Genomic DNA, 13,174 nt, shown 5'->3' on the forward strand with positions numbered 1-13,174 from the left:
TCATTTCATGGGCCTTATAAATGCCACTGTACCTTTAATTCATCCTCTTCCCTGCAGTCAGTGTAGAGGTCCTGTTGTGTGGCTTTAATGATAGAATTTACCACCTCCCCTTTTTTCTTTTTCCTGTTTTGTGATGCTGGTGATTGAGCCCAGGGCCTTGTGCATTCCAGGCCAGTGCTCTGCCACAAGCCACGTCACACACCTCCAAAACTGTATTTGCCTTTATTTCCACAGCAGTGCTTCCATGATTAAGTCTGGGCATGGCCTCGTGTCATGGGGTTGAGCCCCTGTGCCCATCCTGTTTCCCACCAACCTATACTAACTCTCCGTGTGTCCCACGACTCTGATTCCACACGCTTCCTTGCATGCTGCTCACCATGTGGAAATTCTTGAGTACCAGCCTCTGTTTTTCTTTCCAGTTCCTTTGTTGCCTTCCTTCCCAACTGAATTACATAGTGTTGGGGTACTGGGGGTGGAATCCAGGGACACTCAGCCACCAAGCCAGAGCCCAAGCCTTTTTTTATATTTAATTATTTTTTATATTTAATGGTCTCGCTGAGTTGCTTAGGACTTTGCTAAGGTGCTGAGGCTGGCTTTGAGCTTGCAGTCCTCCTGCCTCAGCCTCCCAAGTCACTAGGATTACAGGTGTGCAGCACTGTGCCTGGCTCTTTTTTCTGTTTGAGTCTTTCCAGTCATCATAGCAAATGTCAGTTGTCATGGTGCTGGGGGTGACCTCACTTTGCCTGCAGATGGGATTATAATGAAGTCAGAGGTTTTCTAGTAGCCATCTTAGATCCAACCAATTTTGGCCAGCCCACCTGTGGAGGGACTCATGGCCTCAGGCATCCTGTCCTCAAGGATAAGCAAGGCTAGGGTAGAAGAAATTCAGCTTGTCACTAGGCAGTATGATGACTAACCCCTTTTTCTCCCTTTTTTGCAATGTTGGGAATTGGACCCAGGGCCTCACACATGCTAGACAAGCATTTGACCACTGAGCTACATCCCCAATCCTTTTTATTTATTTATTTATTTTTATTTTGAGACAGGGTCTCACTGAGTTGCTGAGGGCATTGTTAAGTTACTGAGGCTGGTCTCAAATTTTTCTTTTTTTTTTTCTTTTTTTTTTTTTAATTTTTATTGTTGGTTGTTCAAAACATTACATAGTTCTTGACATATCATATTTCACACTTTGATTCAAGTGGGTTATGAACTCCCATTTTTACCCCGTATACAGATTGCAGCATCACATCGGTTACACATCCACTGTTTTTCATATTGCTATACTAGTGTCTGTTGTATTCTGCTGCCTTTCCTATCCTCTACTATCCCCCCTCCCCTCCCCTCCCATCTTCTCTCTCTACCCCATCTACTGTAATTCATTTCTCCCCCTTGTTTTTGTTTTTTTTTTCCCCTTTCCCCTCACTTCCTCTTGTATGTAATTTTGTAAAACCATGAGGGTCTCCTTCCATTTCCATGCAATTTCCCTTCTCTCTCCTTTTCCCTCCCACCTCTCACCCCTGTTTAATGTTATCAAAATTTTCCATCCTCCTACCTCGGCATCCCCAGTGACTGTGACTAACTTTATCTTCAAAGACAAGTGGGTAATATGTCTAATTTGCAAAAAATGGGTAAAAGTAATTATTTCAGGAAAAACAATTATGAAATATAATCCTTGAGACATAATAAATCATGAATATGCCAAGTATATAGTTAGAATCCACCAGTAATAATATTGAATTTTATGTGAGCCCTGTGATCCTGGAAAAGTGAAGACTAAGACGCATCCTCCCTCCACACACACACACTTTTTTTTTAAGGCATTTATGTACAGTACCTTTTTTTTTTAAAAAAAAAAAGAATTTTTTAATATTTATTTTTTAGTTTTCGGCGGACACAACATCTTTGTTTGTATGTGGTGCTGAGGATCGAACCCAGGCCGCACGCATGCCAGGCGAGCACGCTACCACTTGAGCTACATCCCCAGCTCCCACACATTTTGTGTTCCAAAAAGCTTACAGGAAAGACCACACTTCCCCGTATGACTTCGAACAGACTTCGGGGTGTCCCTTAATATGACCTTGTCATACTTAGACCCTCCCAGTTACTATTCTTTGCCTCATAAATGGTTAGCTGAACTGTTTTTTCCTGGATCTTTGGGAACAAAATTAATTTCTGCTTTAGCTTCTCTCCTTCCTGCAGGATCCCTGAGCTTTGGCCCTCCTCAGCCTCTGCCAGCACACAGCCTGGCATCAGGGTCAGACTCTTCGGATCTGCTACCCATGGCACCGTCCTCTCATGCACTTCCCACACCTGGTCCCCTAGGCTAGTGTCTCCTCTTTATTAAAGGAAATTTGCCAAGGATGAGGGTGCTGCTGTCAGTGATAGAGCACTTGCCCAGCATATGCAAGGCTCTGGGTTCAACCCCCAGTACTACCAAAACAAACAAAGAGAAATGAGGAAAGCCTGTTTGGCCTAATCCCTGAGACCCTTGCGGATTTCAGGGTCAGAGCAATCTGCCTGTGGTATTGAAAGAAAGTGAACTTGTGGCGCTGGGGTTGTGGCTCAGTGATAGAGCACTCACCTCACACGTGCAAGGCCCTGGGTTCGATCCTCAGCACCACATAAAAATAAATAAAATAAAGTTATTGTGTAAAACTACAAAAAAAATATATTAAAAAAGAAAAAAAGAGAGTGAACTTGAGGCTCCCACCTGAAATTGGGAATGGTTTTCTTATACTGAGAGCGAAGATTGCCCATTGGGGTCGTCTAATGCAGGCTGACTATGCCAATCTCCCAACATTTGTCACTCCCTGCCTCTTCTTTCAAAGTTCTGCTAATTGTCAGAAATTTTGAAGCTAGAACATGGGGAACAATTAAGTTTCTTCTATCTTCCTTCAAAACTGGCTTTGAGGACTGGGGCTAGGGCTCAGTGGCAGAGCACTCGCCAAGCATGTGTGAAGCACTGCTCAGCACCACATAAAATTAAAATGAAGATATTATGTCCACCTAAAAATAAAAAATAAAAGTAAAAGTTTATCTTAAAAAAAAACAACTGGGGGCTGGGGGTGTGGCTCAGGTGGTAGCGCGCTCGCCTGGCATGCAGGGGCGTTGGGTTCGATCCTCAACACAACATTAAAATAAAATAAAGATGTTGTGTCCACCGAAAACTAAAAAAAATAAAAATAAATAAAATCTACTTTACTACCAATTTGACTCCAAATATTCAAATATTTTTGGAGCAGTGAGAGTGATAGCCTAACTTCTTTCTCCCTAAGCAGTATTAGAACCAAGCCAGCCAGGAGCAGTACCCTATCCTGTTCTTCAACAGATAGCTCAGACCAGCAGGGATCTCTGCAAAGAGGGCCGAAGGATGAGACATTGACAACTAACCCAGCCTACAGATGGATCTCAGGGGGAATTTCTAGCATCTGCCTGGAGATACTTAAATCATACAGGATTTATCCATTTCCGTTCTACTGTAACCTCAACTTCTAAAAATTAATTAATGAGGAAAATAGATGATGGGAAGTGTCAATGAGCCGTATTGTTAGTAGCCCCATAAAGGAGCACACTGAGGATTTTATTGATGCTGATTGAGGTTTTGGACATTGAGTGGGTCATCTTGTGGTATTGGCTATCTGTCATCTAGGCTGTTTGCTGTGGAACCTAAGCTGTTTGGGGCTCAAGTGAGCCATTTGGAGCTTAAGCTGTTTGGGATTTGAGTGACCATTTGCCCTTTGGGTCTTGGTCAATGAGATAAACTTCAGAAGTTGTAAAAATTTTCCAACACTTACATTGATTTGGTGAGTGTACTTTTTATTCATTGGAAGATCACATCATGGCCTTCATATCCAACGGTGCAGCTGTTTCATGTTTATTAACTCAACAGTTGGCTTCAACAGGCTGTATTCTAACGGCTGCAGCAACAGGTTTTCCTACCAACATAGGGAATTCCATTTCAGAAGAACGTACCCTTTTCCTGGGTTGGAAGAAGCTTTGGAAAACTTGTCCAGAGGGTGCACGATAAGGGTGCGGTCATCCTGCACCTTGAGCTAGCCTTTTGGCTCTTTCCACGACACATAGACAGATTCCTCGGCCCACTGGTGAACCAGCAGGAAGGAATTCCAAACAGCATCCTGTTTTACTGACCCAGATCATTTCATGAGCATGGTCTTTGCTTCAGTCATCAGATGGGCCTTGATAGAAAGAAATAGACTAAATTGAGCTGCAGTCACACTATTTTACACCCTTGGTTCCCCCGCCCCTGGGAAGGAAGGTTTTAAATTTTCACTCTCTGATGCGTTTTTCTGTCTCTGAAAAAGAAATTCACTCTTGGGCTGGGGCTGGGGCTCAGTGGCAGAGCGCTTGCCTAGCATGCGTGAGGCCCTGGGTTCGATCCTCAACACCACGTAAAGATAAACAAATAAAATAAAGGCATTCTGTCCATCTGCAACTAATTAAATTTTAAAAAAGAAAAAAAAAAAGAAACTTACTCTTCAAGTTTTGCTAACCTTAGTCTTTAAGATATAAATTTTGTGCCTGGCTTTTAAAACTAACAAACGTAAATCTAAGCTTTAATATTTTTTTCTATGTAGATATAGGTTTATATGCTTATATATTATCTGTTTGCATGATACTAAATTGTAATAAGTAATTTAAACTTGTTTGTAATAAGAATGTCTTTAAATCTATTTAAAATCTACTAACTCATTTCCTTAGCCTGCTAACCAGTGGGATATTTATCTCTAGATATTTGAGATATGGTGTTCAGTGTTTTCTATGTACAACAACCTCTTGTGACCTTTTTGGCAAAGAAATAATTTAAAATGTTAACTATGGCTACATTCATTAATAATCTAAAGCTAACTATTAAAATAAGTAAATTAAATACACAGGACAGGCATTTTTGTATCTTTAGAAATGTAGCTTTTTGGTAATTTGTTTTTGTACGAAAATATTAATTCAGAGTTTTTCATACCTCAGAAATGTGTTTTCTTTTAATAAGTGTATAATGCTTATATCTATAACATTAATGGTTTGTCTGAATTATTAATTGTTCAGTAGATTTGGAAAATCACATATGAGCTTGTATCTAGGCCCAAGATAAGTCAAATAGCAAATGATTTTTAATGCCTATGACCTTCATATAGCTTCTGTTTCTGTAATAACTTCATTTTATAATGTGCCAGAAATTGTGACGTTTTATTATTTTCATCATGGTCGTTAATTATTCATAAATTAACTATCAGTCAGCAAGGTGCATTATTGCCTTCTTAAAATGTTAAATGGATTTTATGCTGTGTCTCATGTCCAAAATCTAGTAATGCTTAAGTTCTAGAGGAACTAAAAATAATTTTTAAAATGCATGGGATCTAAGAGTTTGGTAATGACTGAACTGCTCTTAGTAAAGTTTACAAAAAACTGGCTTAAAAACAAAGATTTTTATGTTTTATTTAGATAATTTTCTATGTTTTCTGATGATTTTAGTTTTTATATTATTGCTTAAAAGAAAATTAAGTTCTACAAGAATTAAGATTTATTCCAATCTCCATTTGTTCTACAGTCTTGTGATTCGTAACTGCTTAATAGATCTACTATCTTTACAATGATATCTCATGTTTTATTGATACAAATGCTCTAAAGCTTAAAAAATTTGATGCTCTGAATATAATGCTGTAAATCATGATTGTTATCTTAACATACTGTGGAGGTAACTAAATTGTTTTGTTTAATTGCTAAGTCTTGTAAGAAGTAATACCATCTGTATTGTTTGTGGTCATTTTTACATCACGTGAGCCACGTCCCTATGGTTAATATAGGTGGCCTTGCTTGACTCATCCTCCACCTCAAGACAGACTTAGATTTCAACACAGGATACATGTGAGACAGGCTATTTCACAAGAGGTTTTCTCAATTGAACTGTTTACATTGTGACTTGTTCTACAAAGTACACTGGAGTATATATTTATGTTCTTAATTGGTGGAATGACAGTAATTCTTATCATCTGTGTTCAAAATTTGTGCAGTTCTGTAAAATATTTTGGGGTGGTAGTGGTGGTACCAGGGATTGAACTCAGGGGCACTCAAACACTGAGCCACATCCCCAGCCCTGTTTTGTATTTTATTTAGAGACAGGGTCTCAGTAGTTTAGTGCCTTGCTTTTGCTGAAGCTGGCTTTCAATTTGGAATCCTCCTGCCTCAGCCTCCTGAGCTGCTGGGATTACTGGCGTGCACCACCGTGTCCAGCCCGCTGTAAAATGTACCTCAATTCTAAAGATACTTTCCCTCATTTCCTCTTTTGTGTTTCCCCTTGGTTTGCGTGGGAAGCATTCTGATTGGCTGCTCGCCAATCAGTGCAGATCTGGCAGGACTGCTTCTTATAGACAAATTGCGTTTCTTTGGATTAATTCAAATCAGTCATACAAACCAAGTACTTTGCTTGTATTCGTGGCTTGCATTTTTCTGACCTAAGAGCTAATCTTTCCAAAACCATCTGTTGCTTCAAATTGGCTAAAATAGGGGGGTCTTTGGATGCTAACTTAAACTGCCTGTCACCTTCCCTCTGTCGTGGGACCATGTAGATCAAAGAATGGGAAGAGCCCCTGCTACATGGAAGCCCAGGTGCTTGGCAGAGTCAATAGAGTTTTCAGGGAGAATCGTTCAGATGGAGGAGAGTCACGTGGAGTTACTTGTCAAACCCTCCCAAGAGCTGGGAGGCTGTGGAAGGAGCACCTCTGTAGACGAACATAAAGCCTTTCTCGCAGGCAGAGCTATTAAATATTTCAGAATTTGCCTCTTTCAGGAGTAAGCAGCTGACAGCTTGTGTCTGAGCTATGCACAGCAGTCCAGCAACGGACTGCCAGCCAGCCAGGTGACCTGGATGCCCCATTTGCCCCAAGATGAGGGGTGAACTCAACAGGCATTTGAACCGACTGAACTGGGTCCCCATCTGAAACTGGGAGTGATTTCCTCATGCTGAGAGTGGAGGCGGAGGCTGTGACCTCCCACCCTGACCGGTGAGGCCTGTCCAGCGCCAGCTGGCCAGAGTGCACGTGTACCTTTGGTCACTTCTGGTCTCTTCTCCTTTAAAAGTTCTGCTAATTTTCAGGGATTTCAGAGATGGGTTGTTTGAAACAATTAAGTTTCTTCGTGTCTTCCTTCAAAACTGGCTTTGAGTAAGACCTATTTTCTTATCAGTTTGACTCCAAATATTTCTGGAGCAGTGAGTGTGATAGCCTCACCTCCTTCAGGCACAATTAGAGCCACGTGACAGTATTACCAGTCTCCTCACCATCCTCCTCACCACACTCCTCCCACTAAAATCTCTTTCTTTTTTCTTTTCTTTCTTTCTTTTTTTTTTGCAATGCCAGGATCACACCAGGGCCTTAGCCAGGTGTGGTGATGCACTCCTGTAATGCCAGCAACTTGGGAGGCTGAAGCAGGAGGATTGTAAATTTGAGGCTAGCCTCAGCAACTAGGTGAGACCCTACTCAACTTAGTGAGACCCTGTCTCAAAATAAAAAATAAAAAAATTTTAAAAGGTGGGGCCCGAAGATATGTCTCAGTGGTCAGATTCCCTTGGTTCAATTACCAGTACAAAAAAAACCCAGACTCAGGGGTGCTTACCCACTGAGCCATGCTGTACTGCTGAGCTGCACCCCTCACTCCAGAATCTATTATTTTTTTTTGGCGGGGGGAGTACTGGGGATTGAACTCAGGGCCACTCGACCACTGAGCCACATCCCCAGCCCTGTTTTATATTTTATTTAGAGACAGGATCTCACTGAGTTGCTTAGGGCCTCACTTTTGATGAGGCTGGCTTTGTACTTACCATCCTCCTGCCTCAGCCTCTTGAGCCTCTGGGATTACAGGCATGAGCCACTGGGCCTGGCCTATTGTTCTTTTTTTAGCAACCAGAATATATCAAGAATGTCAGGGGCTGAGGATAAGGCTCAGTTGGTAGAGTGCTTGCCTAGCATGCCCAAAGCCCTGGGTTCAATCCCCAGCACCACCAAAAAAAGCAAAACAAAACAAAAGAATGTTGGAAAAGTAATTCAGCAAATACAGATTAGAAAAGTCCATAGGTACATGGTGTGAATCCTCAATTGAAAAACACGGCCCTAAAAGACGGTAGATTCATATTAAATGAGTAAAGTTGAAACCAACTTCACATTTTAAAAACTAACAAAGCACGGCTACTGTCACTGTGCCGCTTTTGTTTAGTATCAGGCAGAGCAGAAGCAGGCTCTGATCAGCAGGACCGTGTCACTGTGTCACCGCCGCCAGGACCACATTCCCCTCAGCATGGAAGCATATCTGAGAGACCCAGTGGATCCCAGCACCGCTCCTTCTACAAGGTGGAAGGACTATGCTGTGCGGGTCTCCAGGGCCTGTGGGAAATCTCCAGGGCTGTTTCAGGAATGAAAGATCCATTCCGCATTTGACTGGGGGAGGGCAGACTACCAAAAGCCACCCGGTTTCACTGAAGACAGGATCAAGGGTTACTGAGACAAATGCTGCCTACCCAGCCCTCACCCCTAGTGACTACGATAGGTCACTCTGAAAAACACGGGAGCCAATGCAACTAAAAACCACAGCCTCCTGCAATCCTAGCCACTCGGGAGGCTAAGGCAGGAGGATCACAAGTTCAAGGCCAGCCTCAGCAACTGAGTGAGACCCTAAGCACTTTAGTGAGACCCTGGCTCTCAATAAAATGTAAAAAAAGTTTGTGTGGGTGTGTGTGGGGGGGATGCTGTGGGACTGCATTCACACTTCCCCCTGATTAAAAAAAAAAAAAGGCTGGGGGTGGGGCTCAGCAGTTGACCCTGGGTTAAATCCCCAGTAGCCCCCCACCAAAAAATAACCTTACATCTTCCATAATGCAATAAAATATTGCCATTTTAACAGATAAAAGGCCAAATTGCAGTTTTGTTTCTGTACAGTTCTTAATACTAAAGTTCTTTTTGAAAGTCTTCCTATCATTCATTGTTAAAAACCTCTAGCTATATAAAATTTTAATACTGTATGTCACGTTGTGATTTAATGGGATTTTGATAAAATGTACATTAATGAGTTTTATATCAGTTTATGAAATAAACATGCTATATGTGATTTCCTCAAAAAAAAGTCTTATAAAGTTATTAAACCTTAGCCAACTTTGAGCATACAGAATTCCTTCCCTAAACTTACAGATTTCTGTAGCTACATCCATACCCTAATAGTGTAACTTTTCAAGGTGCCCCAAATCAGTATACTCATTAATGGACCCACATATGTTTACATCAAACTAAATTTAACCAGAGGATACCTCCAGGGACTGAGTTCTTACCTATGAAATCACAACTTGGTTTCGTATGTGAGCCAGACACAGCAGCACATGCCTGTGATAGGCTGAGGTAGGAGGATTGCAAGTGCCAGACCAGCCTCATCAACTTAGTGAGACCCTGTCTCAAAAAAAAAGTGTGTGTGTGGGGGGGGGGGGGGGGGCTGGAGATGTGGCTCAGTGGTTAGGCACCTGTGGGTTCAATCCCTGGAACTTAAAAAAAAAAAAAGGAAGAAAAAAAGGCAAAATAAAAAACTCAATTATACTTGTAATTAATGTTTCTGTGTTACTTAGCATTGCTCTGGGAATTGGGTGGATGAATGGCCATTGGCATTAGTTGGTGGCATATGCGTTGTTCAGTGCTGGGGGTTGAACCCAGAGACTGAGCACGCCACCAAGCTGCACCCACCTGGGTGAATGTTTTGTTACCTACAGTCTTGGGAATATCTTCAGTTGACAAATTGCAAGATATATTTACTGTTGAAATAAAGTTTGTCAGAATAACGATTCAATTTGTTGAACAAATTTAGATTTTTCAAGATCTCTCTAAGTTGTTTGTGTCCTCACTAAGTTGCTGAGGCTGGCCTCACGATCCTCCTGCCTCAGCCTCCTGAGTTGCTGGGACTACAGGCATACATCATCATGCCTGGCTTTATGAACATACTTTAAACGACCACAGTATTCCCTCAGGCCACCAGTTCCTCTCTGTATTCATGTTCTATTGCAGCAATCACAAATTACCACAGATCCAGAGGCTTAAAGTAACACAAATTTATTATATTACATTTCTGGAAATCAAAATCCCAAATGGGTCTCCCGGGTTGTTGTGGTTTGGATCTTCAGTGTCCCCAGAACTTCATGTGCTGAAGGCTTGGTCCCCAGGGCAGCAGCGTTCAGAGGTGGGGCTTTGGCAGGTCCCCTGATGAGGAGGGCTCCAGCCTCACCAGTAGATTGGTCCCTTGACGGGTTCGCAGCCTGGTGGGTACAGGTAGGTGGAAGCTTTCCGACCCTCCGTGGGCCAGAGGGGAGTCCGTAGGTCATGCTGGGAGTGCCCTGAGGACGTGGTCTCTGGCCCTTCCTCTGTCTGTCTGTCTCTGCTCCTGGGCTGACTGCCATGAGCTGAGCAGCTTCTATCTGTAGCGCTTCGCCAGGATGCGAATCCTCCGTCTTGGATGCTCCAGGAGAAGTCCGTGTAAATGGAGAACTGTGGTTACTGGACGCTGGGAAGGCGGGCAGGGAGATGGAGGGAAGTCCGGCACCAACCACGGTGAGTTCTAGTGTCCCCTCGCACGGGGTGACCGCAGTTGACGCCCACCTGGCTCCCATTTCATGAACAGCCAGACAGGATGAGACCCTTGGTCCCTCCCAAGGCAGGGTCACTGCCCCTCGTCAGCCTGAAGCCTCCGTGGAAGGGGGACCCTCACCCCACCAACTCTTTAAGATCAAGGGAGCAAAGTTGGGGGGGCAGGGGAAATAGGGATTTAGGATAAAGACAGAGGCCAAGTCTTAGAGGATCCGCTCAGGAGCCACCGAGGAGCAGAAAGGCTCAGGAATATCGGAAGCCCCTGCATGACACGCCCTGGTCTGGCCTGTAAGTCAGGACAGCGCCCAGCACAGGGAAAACGGAGAGAGACTGAGTAGCTCGGCCCTGGCTCCTCCCCACGCCAGCCCAGAACTGTCAGCCAGGACAGGAGCCCCCAGCCAGCGGCGCCGTCCCTCCCCCGAAGGTGGCCTGTGTCCTCCCTTGAGCTCCCGATCCTTGCCTTATCCCAAAGACCTCTCTCCGATCACTCACGTCCTCCCTGGAACAGGACCGTGTCTGTGCCTCTGACGGGCACGCGCTGCTCTTCTTGTCTGTCATGCATGTCAAGAGCCTCGCTGGCCCTGAGCCAAGGCCCCCTTCTCTCTGGGAAGGGTCTCCTCCCAAGATATCACCTCAAAAGCACTGCAGCTGCCCTACAAATGACACCCCAAGCTGTTTCCCCTGCACCTGTCGCTGTGGACCTCAGGTCATCCCATCCCACCCCCAGCCACTGGGAAAGAGCCTTTCCCTTTCTTTCTTCTTCTTTTTCTTTTTGAACGACCCCCTCAGGCATCAAACTCACTAGTTCAAGGGCAAGCCATGTCCGAGCCAGGCTTCTAGGGTTGGCTCCCAGGGCCAGCCGCTTCCCCACACAGCCCTTGCCTGAGTGGGAGGGAACCAGGCAGCGGTGGCTGAGAGGTGGCAGTGAGGTCAGATCTCCAGCAGACAGCCCATCATCAGGCCCACAGACGGACAGAGCAGCCGAGCCCAGTTCCCCTTCCCTGGGCCTGGGCAGACATGACCAATCAATTGCATCACTTCCCCACTGAGTCAACCTAAAGCTGCGGACAGCCATGATTAGTTAGTGGGCATGGGGACTGGGGGGAACTGGCTTGCCATTCTTGACCCAGACACAGACAGGATCCCAAGGTCAGGGTGGCTGAGTCAGAAGCCAGGGAGGAGGATAGTGGTCAGAACACACAGGAATCGCAAAAGCGGGCGGGGGTCAGGGTGCCTTAGCAGAACCTCCCTGCAGAAGGAGAGGATGACTCCGGTCCTCAGAACTTGAGTCCCCAGGGCACTCTCACTAGGCAGCCTCGCTTTTGAGGTCGGTGTGACTCACTTCCATCCCACAGGCCAGGAAGCACAAGGCCCAGAGCAGGTGGGTGTCACCAGGGTTTTGCTGCACCTGGACACACGCTTCTGCACAAACAGCCTCTGAGCTCAGGAACAGGACCCCCGGGATCAGCTCCTCTCCTGACGTTCACCCTGGAGCTGAGACTCTGCCAGATGCCCCCACCCGCCATGGCCTGGTGCTGGGCTCTCTCTACACTCAGTGGCCACTCAGGCCCCCTCCTGCCTATGCTAGGCTTTTTTCCTACTGCTGCTGGTGTGGGGCCTGAGAACAGCCTGATCTGTGGGAAGTCAGGTCTGGGACCTGTGTCCAGCTCTTTTCTATTTTTTTCCCCCAGGGTGATTCCAAGGCCTTGCACTTGTAGACAAGCACTCTACCACTGAGTGCATCTCAATCCTTTTTATTTTGTTTTGAGACAGGGTCTCACTAAGTTGTTGAGGCTGGCCCCAACCTTGAGATCCTCCTGCCTCAGCCTCCCAACATGCGGGGATTTGTAGGCATGTGCCACTGAGCCTGGTTGGCTGCCTCTCAGTTCTCTGACCTCGCCTCTCCACCCGCTGACCAGGCACAAAGCCAAAACCCCAGAGATGAGTGAGGGAGGCCCAGAGGTGGGGAGGCCCAGAGGTGAGGAGGCCAGCCCTCTTCTAAGACCCCAGCTCTCCCTCCAGCACCCCAGCTCCTTGTCTCTCTGTGGGGCCCCACACCCAGGGGCAGTGGCTGGAGAAACCCTTGTTGTGGGCAGGTGATGCAGTGTCCAGGACTGGCAAGGGTGCAGGGGACCTGGGAAGACAGAGCTGCCCTTGGCGGGCCAGGAGCGTGTTCAGGGCCCACCTGCCCTTTGCCAGCCTCTAGACCTGGTTGTGCCTCATTCTGGATCAGGGAACACACAAATGACGGAGGTCACTGTATGGATGTGCAAATGAGGGCCAGGGCATGGGGGAGGTCACTGAAACTTCAAGATCAAGGAGGATGGGAGCCAGGGCCCGGTCCCGTCCACCTCACTGCCCCTGCCCCACCCCTGCTGGAGCGCAGCGACTGTCCTGCACTCCTACCTGGAACCCCTGGGAGTGTTGAGCATGAAGGCAGGAGTCCTTTCAATTAGGAAGCTGATCTTCCAAAAGCAAAGAACCGAAGCTGCCCCCTAGTGGCTGAGCATCGGCAGAGCTCGGCTTGAATGGCCCGCAGGTGGCAGGGC

The sequence above is a fragment of the Marmota monax genome, unplaced genomic scaffold (genome assembly GCF_021218885.2).
Source record: "Marmota monax isolate L192 unplaced genomic scaffold, Marmota_monax_Labrador192_F-V1.1 WCK01_AAM20220418_F8-fsc00178, whole genome shotgun sequence".
In the NCBI taxonomy this organism is placed as follows: Eukaryota; Metazoa; Chordata; class Mammalia; order Rodentia; family Sciuridae; genus Marmota; species Marmota monax.